Here is a 16,321-nt window from a genome sequence, read left to right as displayed (position 1 = left end):
AAATGACCCCGGGAGCTCCAGACATACCTCCTGGAGCTCAGTTCCCACCCTCCTTACGCACACTGTCTACCTATCCAAACAATTCACTGTATTTTAAATCCTGGCTCTGGAGCCACTTTGTCCATAACGCCTCACCTCAAATGCTTTAGCTCAAAACAGATCTCCCTTCACTCTAAATAAATGTCACATTTACATTCTATAATATAATTTTTTGTTAAATTGTGTACTTGTCAGTACATAGGCACCCCACGTACATTGTTAGTGTTGCCTTCCTAGCTTAATTGCTAGGTCCTCAAGTCAAAGGCAATGGCACCCCACTCCAGTACTCTTGCCTGGAAAATTCCATGGACAGAGGAGACTGGTGGGCTGCAGTCCATGGGGTCGCGAAGAGTCGGACACGACTGAGCGACTTCACTTCCACTTTTCACTCTCATGCATTGGGGAAGGAAATGGCAACCCACTCCAGTGTTCTTGCCTGGAGAATCCCAAGGACGGGGGAGCCTGGTGGGCTGCCGTCTATGGGGGCGCACAGAGTCAGACACAACTGAAGCAACTTAGCAGCAGCAGCAAATCAAAGGTCATGTCTTATACTACTTTTGTATTCTCCAGTGTCCTGAACATTCCCAGGAACATGGTAATGGCTCAATAAATATGTGTTCTGTCTTTGATTTTTCACAGTGATTCCCAAAATACCAGTAGCTTGGCCAATTTGCATCCTGTAGGCTAATAAAATATCTTATTTATTCAGCATCTTTTCCTAATTAGTTTTCAAAGTACTTTTCAGATGACATAATTAACTCTTGCATACCTTATATGTACTGAAAGAATAAATAAAAACACTAAAGTGTACAGGACAAAGGCAAAGAGAATTAAAATCTCATACTCTGTGATGAGAGTATACCAAGAGCTGGCAGACTGGATGAGTATTCCCAGTTCTATTGCATCCTATGGAAAAATTCAAAATGTTTCCACCTTGTTTCAAGGCCCTGAACAAGATCCACTTTGGAAACCTGGTCATTATGTTTGAGTGACATCATTAATCTAAGGTGAATTAACACTAAATTTGTATTATGAGCTTAGGTTCTAGTGATCATCCAATCCTATCCACATTCCTTTGCCCCCAACTCTCCATGTAGGTCTTGTCAACAACCTCAATTTCTCTCTGTGTTTTACTACATGCTAACATCATTAGTTCTTCTGTGTATTCTTGCCAATTCTTCTTAATCTCTTCTGCTTCTGTTAGGTTCTTTCTGTTTCTGTCCTTTATTGTGCCTATCCTTGCATGGAATATTCCCTTGATATCTCCAATTTTCTTGATGAGATCTCTAGTCTTTCCCAATCTACTGTTTTCCTCTATTTCTTGGCATTGCTCATTTAAGAAGGGCTTCTTATCTCTCCTTCCTATTCTCTGGAACTCTGCATTCAGTTGGGTGTATCTTTCCCTTTCTCCCTTGCCTTTCACTTCTCTTCTTTTCTAAGCTACTTGTAAAGCCTCATAAGACAACCACTTTGCCTTCTTGCATTTTTTTCCCTTGGGATGGTTTTGGTCACTGCCTATTGTATAATGTTATGAACCACCACATAGTTCTTCAGGCACTCTGTCTACCAGACCTAATCTCTTAAATGTATTCCTTACCTCCACAGTATAATTTTAAGGGATTTGATTCAGGTCATATCTGATCAGCCTAGTGGTTTTCCCCTACTTTCTTTAATTTGAGCCTGAACTTTGAAATAAGGAGCTCATGATCTGAGCTACAGTCAGCTCTGGGTCTTATTTTTGCTGACTGTATAGAGCTTCTCCAACTTCAGCTACAAAGAATATAATCAATCTGATTTTGGTATTGACCATCTGGTGATATCCATGTGTAGAGTCATCTCTTGTGTTGCTGGAAGAGCGTGTTTGCAAATGACCAGTGCATTCTCTGACAAAACTCTGTCAGCCTTTGCTCTACTTCATTTTGTACTCTAAGGCCAAACTTGCCTGTTACTCCAGGTGTCTCTTGACTTGTCTCTTGACTACTTTTGCATTCCAGTCCCTGAGGATGAAAAGGGTATCTTTATTTGGTGTTAGTTCTAGAAGGTCTTGTAGGTTGTCACAGATGTTCAAAAAAGGTGTTAATGACATGGATAGTGATGGTGTGGTCACTCACCTAGAGCCAGACATCCTGGAGTTTGAAGTTAAGTGAGCCTTAGTACAAACAAAGTTAGAGGAGGTGATGGAATTCCAGCTGAGCTATTTTAAATCCTGAAAGATGATGCCGTCAAAGTGCTGCAATGAATATCTTAGCAAATTTGGAAAACTCAGCAGTGGCCACAGGACTGGAAAAGGTCAGTTTTCATTCCAATCCCAAAGAAGGGCAATGCCAAAGAATGCTCAAACTACGGAACAATTGCACTCATTTCACACACTAGTGAGGTAATGCTCAAAATCCTTCAAGCTAGGTTTCAGCAGTATGTGAACTGAGAACTTCCAGATATACAAGCTGGATTTAGAAAAGGCAGAGGAACCAGAGATCAAATTGCCAACATTCGTTCGACCATAGAAAAAGCACAGAATTCCAGAAAAATATCTACTTCTGTATCACTGACTACTCTAAAGCCTTTGACTGTGTGGATCACAACAAACTGTGGAAAATTCTCAAAGAGATGGAAATACCAGCATACCTTACCTGTTTCCTGAGAAACCTGCATGCAGGTGAAGAAGCAACAGTTAGAAATGGACATGGAGCAAACTGGTTCAAATTGGGAAAGGAATCTGTCAAGACTGTATATTGTCACCTTTCTAATTTAACTTCTATGCAGAGTACATCATATGAAATGCCAGGCTGGATTAATCACAAGCTGGAATCAAGGTTGCTGGGAGAAATATCAACAACTTCAGATATGCAGATGATACCACTCTAATGGCAGAAAGTGAAGATGAACTAAAGAGCCTCTTGAGGGTGAAAGATAAGAGCGAAAAAGCTGGCTTAAAACTCAAATTCAAAAAACTAAGATCATGGCATCCAATCTCATCACTTCATGGCAAATAGGTGGGAGAAAGTGGAAAGAGTGATAGATTTTCTTTTCTTGGGCTCCAAAATCACTAGGGACAGTGACTGCAGTCATGAAATTAAAAGACACTCATTCCTCAGAAGGAAAGCTATGACAAACCTAGACAGCATATTCAAAAGCAGAGACATCACTTTGCCAACAAAGGTCCATATAGTCAAAATTATAGTTTTTCCAGTAGGCATGTATGGATATGAGAGTTGGACCAAAAAGAAGGCTGAGCACCAAAGAATTGATGCTTTCAAATTGCGGTGCTGGAGAAGACTCTTAAGAGTCCCTTGGGATCTGAGAGAATAGCATTGAAACGTATATTATCATATGTGAAAGAGATCACCAGTCCAGGTTCGATGCATGAGACAAGTGCTCAGGGCTGGTGCACTGGGATGACCCAGAGGGATGGGATGGGGAGGGAGATGGGAGGGGGGTTCAGGATGGGGAACACATGTAAACCCATGGCTGATTTATATCAATTATTGGCAAAAACCACTACAATATTGTAAAGTAATTAGCCTCCAACTAAAATAAATAAGGAGAAGGCAATGGCACCCCACTCCAGTACTCTTGCCTGGAAAATCCCATGGACGGAGGAGCCTGGTGGGCTGCAGCCCATGGGGTCGCTAAGGGTCGGACACGACTGAGCGACTTCACTTTCATTTTTCCCTTTTATGCACTGGAGAAGGAAATGGCAACCCACTCCAGTGTTCTTGCCTGGAGAATCCCAGGGACGGCGGAGCCTGGTGGGCTGCCGTCTGTGGGGTCGCGCAGAGTCGGACACGACTGGGGTGACTTAGCAGCAGCAAAATAAATAAATTAAAAAAAAAAAGACTAACAACAACAAAAAAAGAAACTCACTAGGAAGGAACGAGAAGTTGGGATGAACCCAGACCCAGCATAAGGGTAGTTGGTGAGGCTGAGGCTCACTAGCGTGGTGTTCTGTTGAGGAGAGATACTCACATGTGAATGGAAACCACAGAGCCATAACGTTTGAGCCCATGGGAGGGACATCACTGAGTCTTGTATGAGGATCCCTACAAATGAGCATCCGTGCAGAGAGGCTGAATATCCATAGGACTAGGCAGGACTCAACTTCAAAAGCTACTCTGGGAGATTTTGGAAACAAGAGCAGCAGGGAACTGATCCCATTTTCTAGTTCTTGCTGGATGCATCCTAAGTAGCGGTTTCGAGTGAGCTCAGAGTTGTCCTGCCAGGATTCAAAGCCTACCTCAGCCACTTACTGGTAACCTTGGGCAAGTTATTCCCTGTGTTTCATTTTCCTCATCTGAAAAATGGGGATAAAAAAAGTGCCTCTTCACAGAGTCTTTAGAAAGATTTAATAACTTGGAATTGTGTTTGGCACATTAAGAGTTCAATAAATAGTAATCCTAATTAAAAAAAAAAAAAAGAGTCCCCTGGATGGCAAGGAAATCAACCCTGAATATTCATGGAAGGACTGATGCTGAAGCTGAAGCTCTAATACTTTGGCCACCTGATGCAAAGAGCTGACTCACCCTGATAGCTGGGAAAGATTGAGGGCAGGAGGAGAAGGGGATGACAGAGGATGAGATGGTTGGATGGCATCACCGACCAACTGACATGAGTTTGAGCAAACTCTGGGAGATAGTAAAAGACAGGGAAGCCTGGCATACTGCAGTCCATGGGGTCGCAAAAAGTCAGACATGACTTAGTGACTGAACAAAAACAACAATATCATTAGTAATATATCATTATTGAATGTTTATTCTATGACAAACAAAGATCGTTTTGCACATGTCCCTATTGGAAACATGGTGTTGCACTGACCGCTGATAAAAAGAAATCCTTCCTCTTCATTCTGCAGCTCTTTCTTTAATCTTTCTGACTTGTTCGGTATAAAATTGGTATCTTTTCTTCTGTCATCATCATCTTGGCAGGGATCCTGGTATCTTCTCCCCTTATGGGAAGAAGCCATTGTAGAGGGTTTGTCTTCAGGAATCTTTTCACAATTTCTCATTCATCTATGCTTTTCTAGGCTCTTCTTTACTTTGCTTTATCAAATTGAGGTTTTACCTGGGTAACAATAACATAGCTTGAAGATGTCCAAAGAAGTCACTGATAGGGTGAAGTGGGATCATATGCCATCATCCTGACCAAGGACAAAGCTGACATCTGACTGATAGCAATCATAACTGGAAGTCTAACTGAGGACTTATCAGCCATCCTCAAACTTTAGATGAGGTATTTTCTGCATCACAGTAGCACCTTCCAGTTTAACGAGCATGAGAAGAAAACTCTGTAAGACTCTGTTTTGTAATGATCTCACTCTACTTTTTTGATATCACCACTCAAAGTTTTTTTTAAAAAGGTGGATATAATGTGATGATTACTATGACAAAGGATATTTTTAAGCAAAAAAAGAGTTTTTCTACACACCAATGACTTTATCATATGTCTAATATACTAACAAATGTTAGTCACTCATTTATTTTTGACTCTTTGTGAGCCCATGGACTCTAGCCTGCCAGGCCCCTCTACCCATGGGATTCTCCAGGTAAGAATACTGGAGGTGGTTGTCATTCTCTTCTCCAGGAGATCTTCCTAACCCAGGGGTTGAACCTGGGTCCCCAGCATTGCAGGCAGATTCTTTACCATTTGAGCCACCAGGGAAGCTCTATACTAAAGGAACAGAGAGGAATGCCTCTCTTAAGGTTTTCAATTATATATTACTTTAAATGTTTTATTTTGTAAACAACTGAGGATACAATCAAGGAGTTATTATAGCAAATGTCTAGCATAGCAGGCTGTCCACCATAGACCAGTACATCAAAGCACCTGTTCAATTTGCAAGCCCTTTTGGCTCTAGTGCTGACTGAGGGATTTATGGGTACTTTCTACCACTGGTGCCAAATCTCCATGAAGCGAGCATTTTCCTTAGGATACATCTTCCACTTAGAAGCCCAGCCAGCTGAGGATAGACTTGTTTATGTTTAAACAAATTCACAATCTAAGAAGTCTATTTCATTGGGATTATAATGACATTCTTCTAAAGAAAACTGACTGAAGTCTAGTCAATAACAAAAGATGCAAGCCCTAATCAGAGTGGTAAACACATCTGGAAGTTTTAAGGACACTGTAGAAGAAATTATCTACTGATTTGGGAATGGAGTATTTGAAGGTAAGTTGAGAGGCTAATTAAAAACACACAGCCCAACAATTTGACAAAATCATCGCCTTCCTATGAATCATTATTCAGTGAAATGGGGATCTGACCTAAGGGTTCGTTCGCCTATATTAAAAGGTAGTGAGAAACACCCAACAAGGAAGTTGAGACTAAGCAATGACCCTCTCTGTCATCCATCTTTTAAGAGTCTGGTACTCTTCATGGAAATTTGTTTAGCTCAAAGAAAAAACAACAACAATAGAAAAGAAACTACTTCAGGAAGACCTCCTGCAATAGACTGTGATGAGCTGGTATTGTTTAGAAATGGGAGCTGGAAGCACAGTTGTGATTACATTTTTATGTTTTACGTAACTGATTTTTAAAAATTAATGGTAAGGGAAGAGAATCATTAAACAGTATTTCTTGATGCTTATACCCAAAATTGTTGCAAACTGTGAAATAAATGATATAAATTACAGCTCGACTGTTCAAGGTAGCCCACATTAAGTCAATTAACACTCTTTCCACATGGCTGTGTCTACAGCATTCAACAGAGTGAAACAATAAAAAAATGAATCATATTTATTTTCTGCTCTTGAGAATCCCACAGCCTAGCAAGGAAGACAGATATGTAAAGAGTAGACCACGAGACTGAAAATGAGGGAAATAGGTGTTCCTACAGACGTTCAAGCAAAGCCCAGAAAAATCTGAGAGAGAAATTCAATAATTTAATGGATACAAATATAGTTCTGCAAAAAGTCCTAAGAGATCATCTTGATAATTCCTCTCTTTTTGTTGTTTATTTGTTATTAACTTGTGAGCAATATGAAGCTCAAGAAAGTTAAGTAGTCTGCAAAAATTACAAAGCCTGTTAGAAGCAGAGGTTAGAGGAGACCCAGGTTTCCTGACACCTACTTTATTTCACATTATGTGATCCTAACCGGCAAGTTTCTATTTTCAAAGCAGAACTTTGGTTTAGAAATTATGAAGTACTTATCAGTAGATCTGCTATATTTGAGGGAGGAGGGTGAATAGGAGGTAGGGAGTAGTGAAATAGATTTTTAAAAAAATTTTTTATTGACGTATAACTGATTTACAATATTGTATTAGTTTCAAGTGTACAGCAAAGTGGTTCAGATATATATATATACATATACATATTTATGTCTTTTTCAGCTTCTTTTTCCATATAGGTCATTACAATGAAATAGATTTTTGAACTTTAAAAAATGCACTTTATCATTGATTATTTCCTCCCTTTAAATGAGAAAAGAATAAAGCAAGGAAGAAAATGTAATATGAATGGAGACCTTAATGCAAGGGGGATGGGTGAGCACTCTTACTGCAAACACACACACACACACACACACACACACACACACACACACACACACACACACACACGAGGGGGACAGCATGGACAATTGCATCTAAGAGCACAAGACTCGCATTGGCCCCTTGTCCTGACTGAAGTCTGTGCACAAGTAGGATCTTCTGATAGGCCCAGATGTCAGTCTTTATCACAGGTTAGTTTTCTCTCTTTGCCAAGAAGAAATGGTCATTTCTTTCACATCCAGACTTGCTGATATAAACAACACTGTCATCATCATCAAGCATAAACACTTTCTGCAGGAAGACAGGAGTCTTGGCTGTGGCAGATTCTCAGCTGGTGGCAGAGGAAACTCATAATTTAGTCGGGAAGCCTCAGCCGGATACACAAAAGAGAAATCAATCATAAAAGATAGGTGTCTAATATTAAGTCCAGGTTGTAAATGTTACATCTGGAAACGCCTCCGTCCTGGCACAAAATACTCACAGAGGAGAAAATACTCACTGGCAGTAGGCACAAAACACTCACAGAGGAGAAAAGTCATTCTCAGTGGAGTTAATTTGCATGTCGGTGGTAAAGTTCAGACTCAAGCTGGGCTCAGATGGGTCCCAAAGCTGTCGCCTTTGCACCACGCCCTCTCCCCTGTATGCATCAGCTTTGCTTCCTCCCTCTAAGGTGAAGACTTGGTAAGTGAGGAGTATCAGGGAGCTCCCTGAGTACTGAGATATAACTGCTCCAGACTTCCCTGCAGCACCGGCAAGCATTTATCTCCAGAGGAAGACAAGGTTGTTGACTCAGTTCATGTCCTGTATGTACATCTTCAACCCCAGCTGCCCGAGGAAGTGTCTCTGTCTGATGTACTTCCACTTCATTTAGGGCCAGATAGCATACTGTCTAGGACTTGGACAGAACAAGCCTTCAATAAATGCAGACTGCGAGTACCGACTCACACTTGTTAAAAGAATATCTCACAATGTCGTCTCTACCTGTCTGCAAGAGACAGCTGCAATTTGCTGTTTTTCAGAATATTCTACATCTGTTATTCAGGGCTTGGTATTCCTTGATAGTAAGAAATGAGAGAATCGTCTTCACTGCATGTAGAATTCTATTCACCTACACAGTATTACATTTTCCACAGACTCATTGGGAGTTCAGGCACGAATAAAAGTCTTGAAACTATTATATCATAATGTTTTGATTATGGATGATTAATAATCTGGAAAGAAATGAGTTGTTTACAGGTTTGAAATTAGTGAACAGTGTAATGAAATGGCTAAAAGAGCTCATGAATACTAAGCTGACTTAATAGACGTAGAACGTCCAGGACTTGGGATTTCACATCTATGTTTTGGATGATATACATTAGGAAAGACGGCGAGAATGTGGGCTCAAGGGCATATTGGTCAGGGCAGAAACGGGTAGCACCCCCCAGTGGGTAAGGAACAACTCCACGAACAGGCAAAAAAGAATTCAGGAAGAAGGAGCATGCTGTTTGTTCTCCCATACAGCACCTAAAGGGATGGGAGATTAGATTCATTGTATGTGGTTCCAGTTTAGGCCAGTAAGCAGAAAAAAATGTTGATTCAGTACAGGCAGAACTTTCTAGTCCTGAATCTCTCCTAGAAGAGACTGCTAGTGAGGAAGCAAGATTTTCATCTGATTATTACCAAGAAGAGCTCAGCTGGTCCACTAATAGGGATGGCTCTGAAGTGGTGGTTCTTGACCCTGGTAGGGAGTTACCTCTAAAGTCAGTGATCATATTAATCAACCATGTTATTGAGTATATTCTTTACTTTATACTGTCCCAGGTTTAAAAAAATATCACTTTACCAAAAAGACATCCTGTATTGCCTTATTTACCCAGCTAGCAAAGGTATGACTCTAGCCTTAGCACACTTTGATTCTTATCAACTCAAGATTCAGAAAGTGATTAGGTGATTTGAATACTCATATTATTTAAGTCACTACCACAGTTTATAGGGTTTTCTTTTTAAAAAAGAAAAAGAGGTGAGTTGTTTGGACATATGTGAACACACACACACACAAAATAGAAATAATTTTCATTACTGACATACTTTCAAAAAATGTATTCTCTGAAAGTAAACCAAAACTCTGGAATTGTGCAGTTTACCAGTGGAATGCCAGAAGCTTAAGGTTAGTAGATTTGAAAAATACAACCTGTGCCTTTTTTCTAAGCTAACCATTATGCTGTGCCTTATTCTCAGTGTATCACTCAGATCTATCTTTATATTAACAACGCTTACCAGCAGATAGCCAAAAAGGTTTGCCAAGTTGGACCAACTTTAAGATTTGTTTCCATGTTGGGGTGCTTCATGTGCTTGGCAGAAGCAGACTGCAAGGAGGGTTCATTTATTACATTATGCTATAAACATTCTGTCTTGAGCTAACAAAATACTCAATATGACAATTCCATAGGTTACTAAGCACTATAAACATCTGTTAACACAGGCATCAGAGATAGCACAGAAAAGGCATCTAATAATAGAATCCATTTTAAAAGTTTATGATGTGGAGTCTGCTGTTTAAAAACTAACAATCAAAAGCATAGCCCCAAACTCTGCCTAGAACAAATATTTGCAGGCAAAATTATGCTCCAGAGAAGGCAATGGCAACCCACTCCAGTACTCTTGCCTGGAGAATCCCATGGATGGAGGAGCCTGGTGGGCTGCTGTATATGGGGTCGCACAGAGTCGGACACGACTGACGCGACTTAGCAGCAGCAGCAGCAGCAGCAGCAAAGTTATGCTCAGTTTGAAAAAAAAAATGCACTGGTGTCATCATTTTGTTAATGCATTTATAGAGTTTCATTTCACACCTCTGCCCATGAAGTGCTGGTTTTCCATGCTATTCAGGAGATTTAGACTATAATTTCACTGTGATATATTTACTCCAAAAGAAAAACTGAATGTTGACTCACCAACTTTCCTTAGACTCATGTGAAGCAAGAAGTTTACAAGAGGGAGGAAGATGAGAGATGGGACATACTTAAGGCACAAATGAAGGTTTCCAATGGTCTCTGGCTTAAAACACATCCTTCCAGCTCCATCTAAAGTCCATCTGAAGGGAAACCATCCATGACCCAGACTCCTTGAAATCTAATCTGGCAACACTGAACTTTGCTTTTCTCAGAAGGAAACAATCCTCAATCACAGAAAAGATGGAACCAACAACTCTCGTCCCCTAAATTTTATTTCGTTTCTATCCAGCATTTTAATTTCTAGAAATGTTTCAAAACTAGTTACCTGCAAAGTCTATATACCCTGGTATCCCCAGAGAAGAGGACTTCCAAGATAACAACAACTGCTCAGGGCACAGAACTGCCACGGTGAGGAAAGGTGAGTGCCTTCCCAAGCACACACACCAGGGAGTCTAAAGCGCCCAGAGACGGACTACAGCACCCTGGGTATCTCAGATCCACCGATCCAAACTGCGTCCGTGTCTCCGGGCTTCTGGACCCGCACATTCACACATCTCCTAGACCCTCATTCCTCTGTGCAGGTCTCCTGAGAGCTCCAGAAACCTCTACCACCAGCCTTTCGATGGCAAAGGGATTAGTATTTTAAAGTCTGTGGTACTTAAATCCCGTTCAGCAACTCCTGCGACTTCCCAACCTTCTGGCCTCCCGTTACCTTTCCCTGTCCCTTCCAAGGTCTTTTGGCGGCACAAACAGGCGGGCCGCACCTCTCCGGCCTCCTCCCCCCAACACCCCCGCACACCCTACTGGCTCAGGCTCCGACACGCCCCCCACCCCCAGGAGCACACATGGGCGCACACACACAGCGCGCACGTACACACCCATTCAGCACTCAGACCCCGCACCCGGCCACCGACTCCCGCAGCGCCGCCCCAACAGGCGTACCCACCTGCTCCAGGTTATACGTAAAGCACTCACCCCAAAATAGACTTCCCTGTGCACCCGCAAGTCGGTGACCCTGCTCAGCACTCTCCGACTGAGTACCGCCAGACTCTTCACCCCAGATCCGACACTATCCCACTCACCCGCGGCTCTCTTGCCTCGGGCAGTTCTGTCAAAACTTTGAGCCTGGTAGATTTCATAACCACAGTGTGTCCAGGACTGGAGGTGCTCGGCTCGCCACGATCTCCACCCACCCTAGCTCATGCGGACTGCTGGCCGTGACTCTAGCCCCAGCTCCGCCGGTGCCAATGGCCCGGCTGCAGCCTGCATAAACGCACAAAGGGTGGTGCGCTTCGGGGAGGAGGGCGAGGGGTAGAGGCGCACAGCCAGACAACCTCCTCTCTCTTGCCCTCTCCCCGCGCAGCCTGGGACCTCTCCTCGCTCAGCAGCCGAGCCTCTGCAGTTCCTGCCCCAGCCCGGCTGACTGATGATGTCAAACAGAAACGCTCGCAAAACTTCTAAGACTTGAACAAGACTGGATTCGGAGGAAGCCCCTCCAGGCACCGCAAACACGGGTGGGAGCAGGCGCCAGCGTGGGATGGTTCGCCTGTCACCCCTGACTCCCTGATGCCCCCCACTAACTTACACAAAGACACACACATACACACGTCCAGAGCGTGGATCGGGTTACAACTACCCACCAGCTGAAAACAACTTCTTGGCGAGAAGGAGGGGCGCACGGCCAACCCCCGAGTCACCAGGACAAAAATCATCAGTGTAAATACGTAAGACAGATTCCCCACTTTTCATAACAACTGGCGTCCCAGGCTCCACTCCCAGGCCCCCCGACCCAACAGTGGAAAAGTAACAGCCCGATCCCGGAGCTCCCTTGCAGTACCTCCGAGCCGAGCCTCCGGAGAGAGAGCGCGGTTCGCGTCCGCGCTGGGGCCGAGGGCGCGGGGCCCTGCGGCCCCCCGGGTCCCCGCCGCCGCCTCCGCTCAGCAGCCGCCTCCGCCGCCGCCGCCGCTGCAGCAGCCTCCGCTGCCGCCGCCGCCGCCGCTGCTCCCCAGACCGCCTCCTCTTCCCATGGCTGCGCCCTGCTCGGCGGCTAGCTGGCTGTCAGGCCTGGGGAGGCGGGAGGGGGCGGGGTGAGCCGGGAAGGGAGGCCGGGAGGGGAGGGGTGGGAACCGGCGGCCACCGTTCACCAGGGGTCACGCCGGGCCCGGCCCGCCGCCCCCGGAAGCCGGGCGGCCGCAGCGAAGGGGAGCGGGAGTTGAGGGCGGCCGGTTCGAGATCCGCTGCAGAGGCGCCGAGCGCCGTCCCGGCCGAACATTCCGCGGAGCTGGGATGAAGCGTTCCCCGGCGAGGAGTTGGGAGTTGGTGCGTGTCACTCTCATCTGGGCTGCGCGGCTCCTCCTAGAGGAAAATATTGGTAGTTGCAGGGCACTTCCTTCCTCTCCGCCCACCCCTGTTCCCCAAAAGGAGGCAGGACCTAAAAGAGCCTAAGCGCAGTCAACAAATTCAGAGGAACGCTTACATTAGCTCTCTGCTGGAAAGAGGGAGAAGACGGACAGGATCGCTTGAAAAGCGTAATTAGCAAACCCAACACTGCCTCTTTCCACCTGCATCCAATTTCCAAACTCCTACTTGCTGGGGCATGGTGAAAAGATAGTTAAAAGTAGGACGAACCTCATTTTAGAGGTTAGAAAACAGGCAGGAAAGATGAAGTAATTTACCAAAGACACAAGGCATGTTAGAATAGGAGTATGTCCAGACCCTGAGGCACAGGGAGGTGGGTATTCAGACACAGGCCTCAGCCCCTGGATTGTCCTTGTGTGCAACCTAGGGAACGTGGCTTTTAAATGTCCTGCGCGGGACATCTGTCAAATACGGGCGTTTCCACACCATTCCACTTGCAGGGAAAATAAAGTGAGAAGCTGTCAACGTGCATTAGAAAGTCAGTATCGTTCTGCATAAGCCTGTCATGTTGTTAAAGCATCAAACTCTCGTCACCACAGGCTTTTCTAAGCAGAAAGTTCAAAAGTCCAGTTCCAGGTTGTCTGAGATCTGACAGACCAGCGCGTCATGCTATCTTTTTACTATTTACTTTATTACTGACAGCCACTTGTAATGTCATTTATTTAACAGCCTGGGTTTACTAAATGATATATATATATATATATATATATATATATATATATGTATTTTACAGGATTCCGAGACACAAAGCCAAATTTATACCCAGAGATAAATGTTTAAGCAACAACTTAAAGAAACCAAGCTTCTTAGCACTAGAATAAAACAAAAATCCCCAGGGCATGGAAAATAGTCCAGGGAGGGAGGCGGTCCGGTGGGTGGGTGGGGCAAGAATGAAAGGAGAAACACAGGACCAAAGACTTGGGGGCAGCAGATGTCACGTCAGATACCCCTGTTTTTAAAGGGATCAAAGAAGTGGAAAATTCTGTTCCTTGGAATCCTTTCTGGTGCTCAGCTGTGGCTCAGCAACCCAACTGTTCGAGGCAAAGACATCCAGCAGGAAAGGAGGGGGAAGATTCTAGACAGGGTGTGGATCACACTGTCCCATCTCGAGGCAGGTGGGTGTTGATCTTGAGCTGGTCCTGCCCCAGCTCTACCCCCTCTATCATTAGACTCAAGTCTAATGAAGCTTCCTTTCCCTCAGTGGCTAGGTTGTGTCCAACTCTGCGACCTCATGGACTGCAGCACGCCTGGCTTCCCTGTCCTTCACTATCTCCCAGAGTTTGCTCAAATTCGTGTCCTTTCCCTCAGAACCACCCCTAATCCTTTGACTTCTGCAGTTATATACTCCTAGAGCAGTAGGAGTGCTTATCAGTGTCTGGGGTTTTTAAAAGGGGTTTTTGAAAAGAGATTAGGGCACAGGCAGGTAGAACACCTGCTGGGTGGTCAGTGCTGCTGCCAGGTTGGCTGAAAGGGCAGTACTGACGGGAGTGGAAATCAGGCAGTCCTAGAATGCTGAATCCACTCCTTCTGAGATGACCTTCCAAGTTGGCACTTCAGATTCTGGCATCGCCAAATTCTCTCTTTATATCACCTCTGTGCCTTCTTATCCTTGCTCCCCCTTCTCCCCCGTCAAGTCCAAACTTGATCTAGTCTAGCAAGTGCCAGATGGACTCACGAAATATATTCTAAGTTCTGGTGTTTGTGCCCTGAGACCATTTCAGGGCCATGCATAGCAAAAAAAGATTACCTTCTTTCTTCCTCTGGGTTCATCTGGAGCCTTCATTCTGTGAGGCAGGGGAACTGACTGCTCCATCTTTGAGAGACAGGTCATCATGCACTAAAAACATTGGTTAATATAAAAAGTTATGGAACCAGAAATAAAATTGCAGCTTACATGAAAGGCAGTCCTCTTTAAGCTCCGTGAATAAAGATCCTCTGATCTCATACATGATCGTATTAGGTCTATCGTAGTATTTGCCTCTTTATATTTTCTAGATTATGAGGGGAAATATATCAGGTATTGAATTAACTCATTTGCTACAAGTTAAGGCATGGCAGAATACCTTTAACTTATGAAACATGAAGGTGTACTTACCAAGCCTTCCTGTCTGCCTGGAATATTCTACTTTGACCAGATAGGGAGATTCTCCTTAACCTTCAAATTCCAACTCAATTGTTTCATGCCTGACTTTTCCCAAAGGTGGAATTAATTAACTATCCCTGCATCTGTGTCCTCATGGGTCTTTATACCTACTTTTATTAAATATTTCGGTTTTTATTAATATGTCTACTGTTCACATTAATTATGAGGCCACTGAGGGAGGTACTATGTATTCTTACAATTTGTATCTAAAATGTCTAGGTGGGTGCCCAGGAAATGGTAGGATGCCCAATAAATATTTAATCAAGTTGAATGAAAATATAGAGTTTCCAAATTTGTATCTCAAACCTAGGTCTTTATACAGAGCTCCAGACTGCCACCCCCCACATTTTGTCATACTCCATGTTCAGAATTGGGTCTCTTCTTGACCCCTCTATACCTAGCACCTGGTCTGAACCACCAACATCTTTTCTGCTTGGGTTACTGCTATTGTCTCCCAAATTCTACTGTTCCTGTTTTGCTGGGGAATTTAAACCATGACAATATTTGCTGGTACAATTAGTAATATTCTAATGCTAAAACACACTTACTTTAAAGGATTTTTGAAAACTGACACTGAATTCCCATCCACCAGGTTCTTTCATTCAACAAGTACTGGAGAGGCTGCACCATGACAGATTTGTTCTAGGAGCTTAAGATGCATCAGGGAACAAAACCTACCTGACATGCTCACAGAGACCTTGCCTTCACGGGACTCGCATTCTAGTTAGGGAAGACGGTGAAAAATAATAAACATAATAAATAGGTAAATCCCCGAAGAGCTGCTCAGAGAAAACTATACTAGGATAAGGGGTTCAGGAGAGCCAGGTAACAGGTGGAAAAATGCTGGGAATGTCTTCCTTGCCCAGGACTCCGCAGCATATTATGAAGTTGAGCATGTGATGGTTGTGAACACTCTACAGGAGCACACTTGACTCTCCCCACTCTGTCCCTAGCCTTCACTCCCAATTGCATTGCTTGAGAGGGTAGCAGGGGAATCATGAAGGGAAGAAAACAACTGAGGAATGAATTTACCCTTTCTTTCCTCTGTTGAAAGCCAACAGGGGAAAAACTATTTCCTAATCTGGAAATTCTTAGCCAAGATTTATGAGGAGGTCCCAGAGCCAGGATTAGAGTTTGTAATCACCATTTATTTTATGAATCTCAAAGAATAGGTATTTCAATTCAAAGCTCTTAAAAATTAAAAGGAATATGATTGCCTTGACTCTCTCTAGTGGAGTCAGAGTCACCCCCAGGAAAGCTCAGGGCCTGGGCAATGCCATCCATGTGCAGCTAGCAGGTAGAAAG

At 43.9% G+C, this 16,321-nt stretch overlaps 1 protein-coding gene across 8 annotated transcripts in view; it reads right to left on the bottom strand.

The window, feature by feature from the left end:
* Positions 1-12,497, bottom strand: part of GHR (growth hormone receptor) — a 311,185-nt gene extending 298,688 nt beyond the window's left edge. For 3 of the 8 annotated variants that reach the window (XM_081517556.1, XM_081517554.1, XM_081517551.1), the window contains exon 1: positions 11,431-11,565. The gene's annotated coding sequence lies outside the window, so the exon portion shown is untranslated. Of the gene's footprint in view, positions 1-11,401; positions 11,566-12,292 lie in introns of those variants that run through there. The other 5 variants (XM_081517560.1, XM_081517553.1, XM_081517552.1 and 2 more) reach the window with 4 other exon arrangements.
* Positions 12,498-16,321: the final 3,824 nt, after the last annotated feature.

Source organism: Giraffa tippelskirchi, chromosome 8 (genome assembly GCF_054371585.1).
Source record: "Giraffa tippelskirchi isolate mGirTip1 chromosome 8, T2T-mGirTip1v1.2.pri, whole genome shotgun sequence".
Classification (NCBI taxonomy): Eukaryota; Metazoa; Chordata; class Mammalia; order Artiodactyla; family Giraffidae; genus Giraffa; species Giraffa tippelskirchi.
Note: the sequence above shows the minus strand (reverse complement) of the source record. Positions and strands in the feature narration are given on the sequence as shown.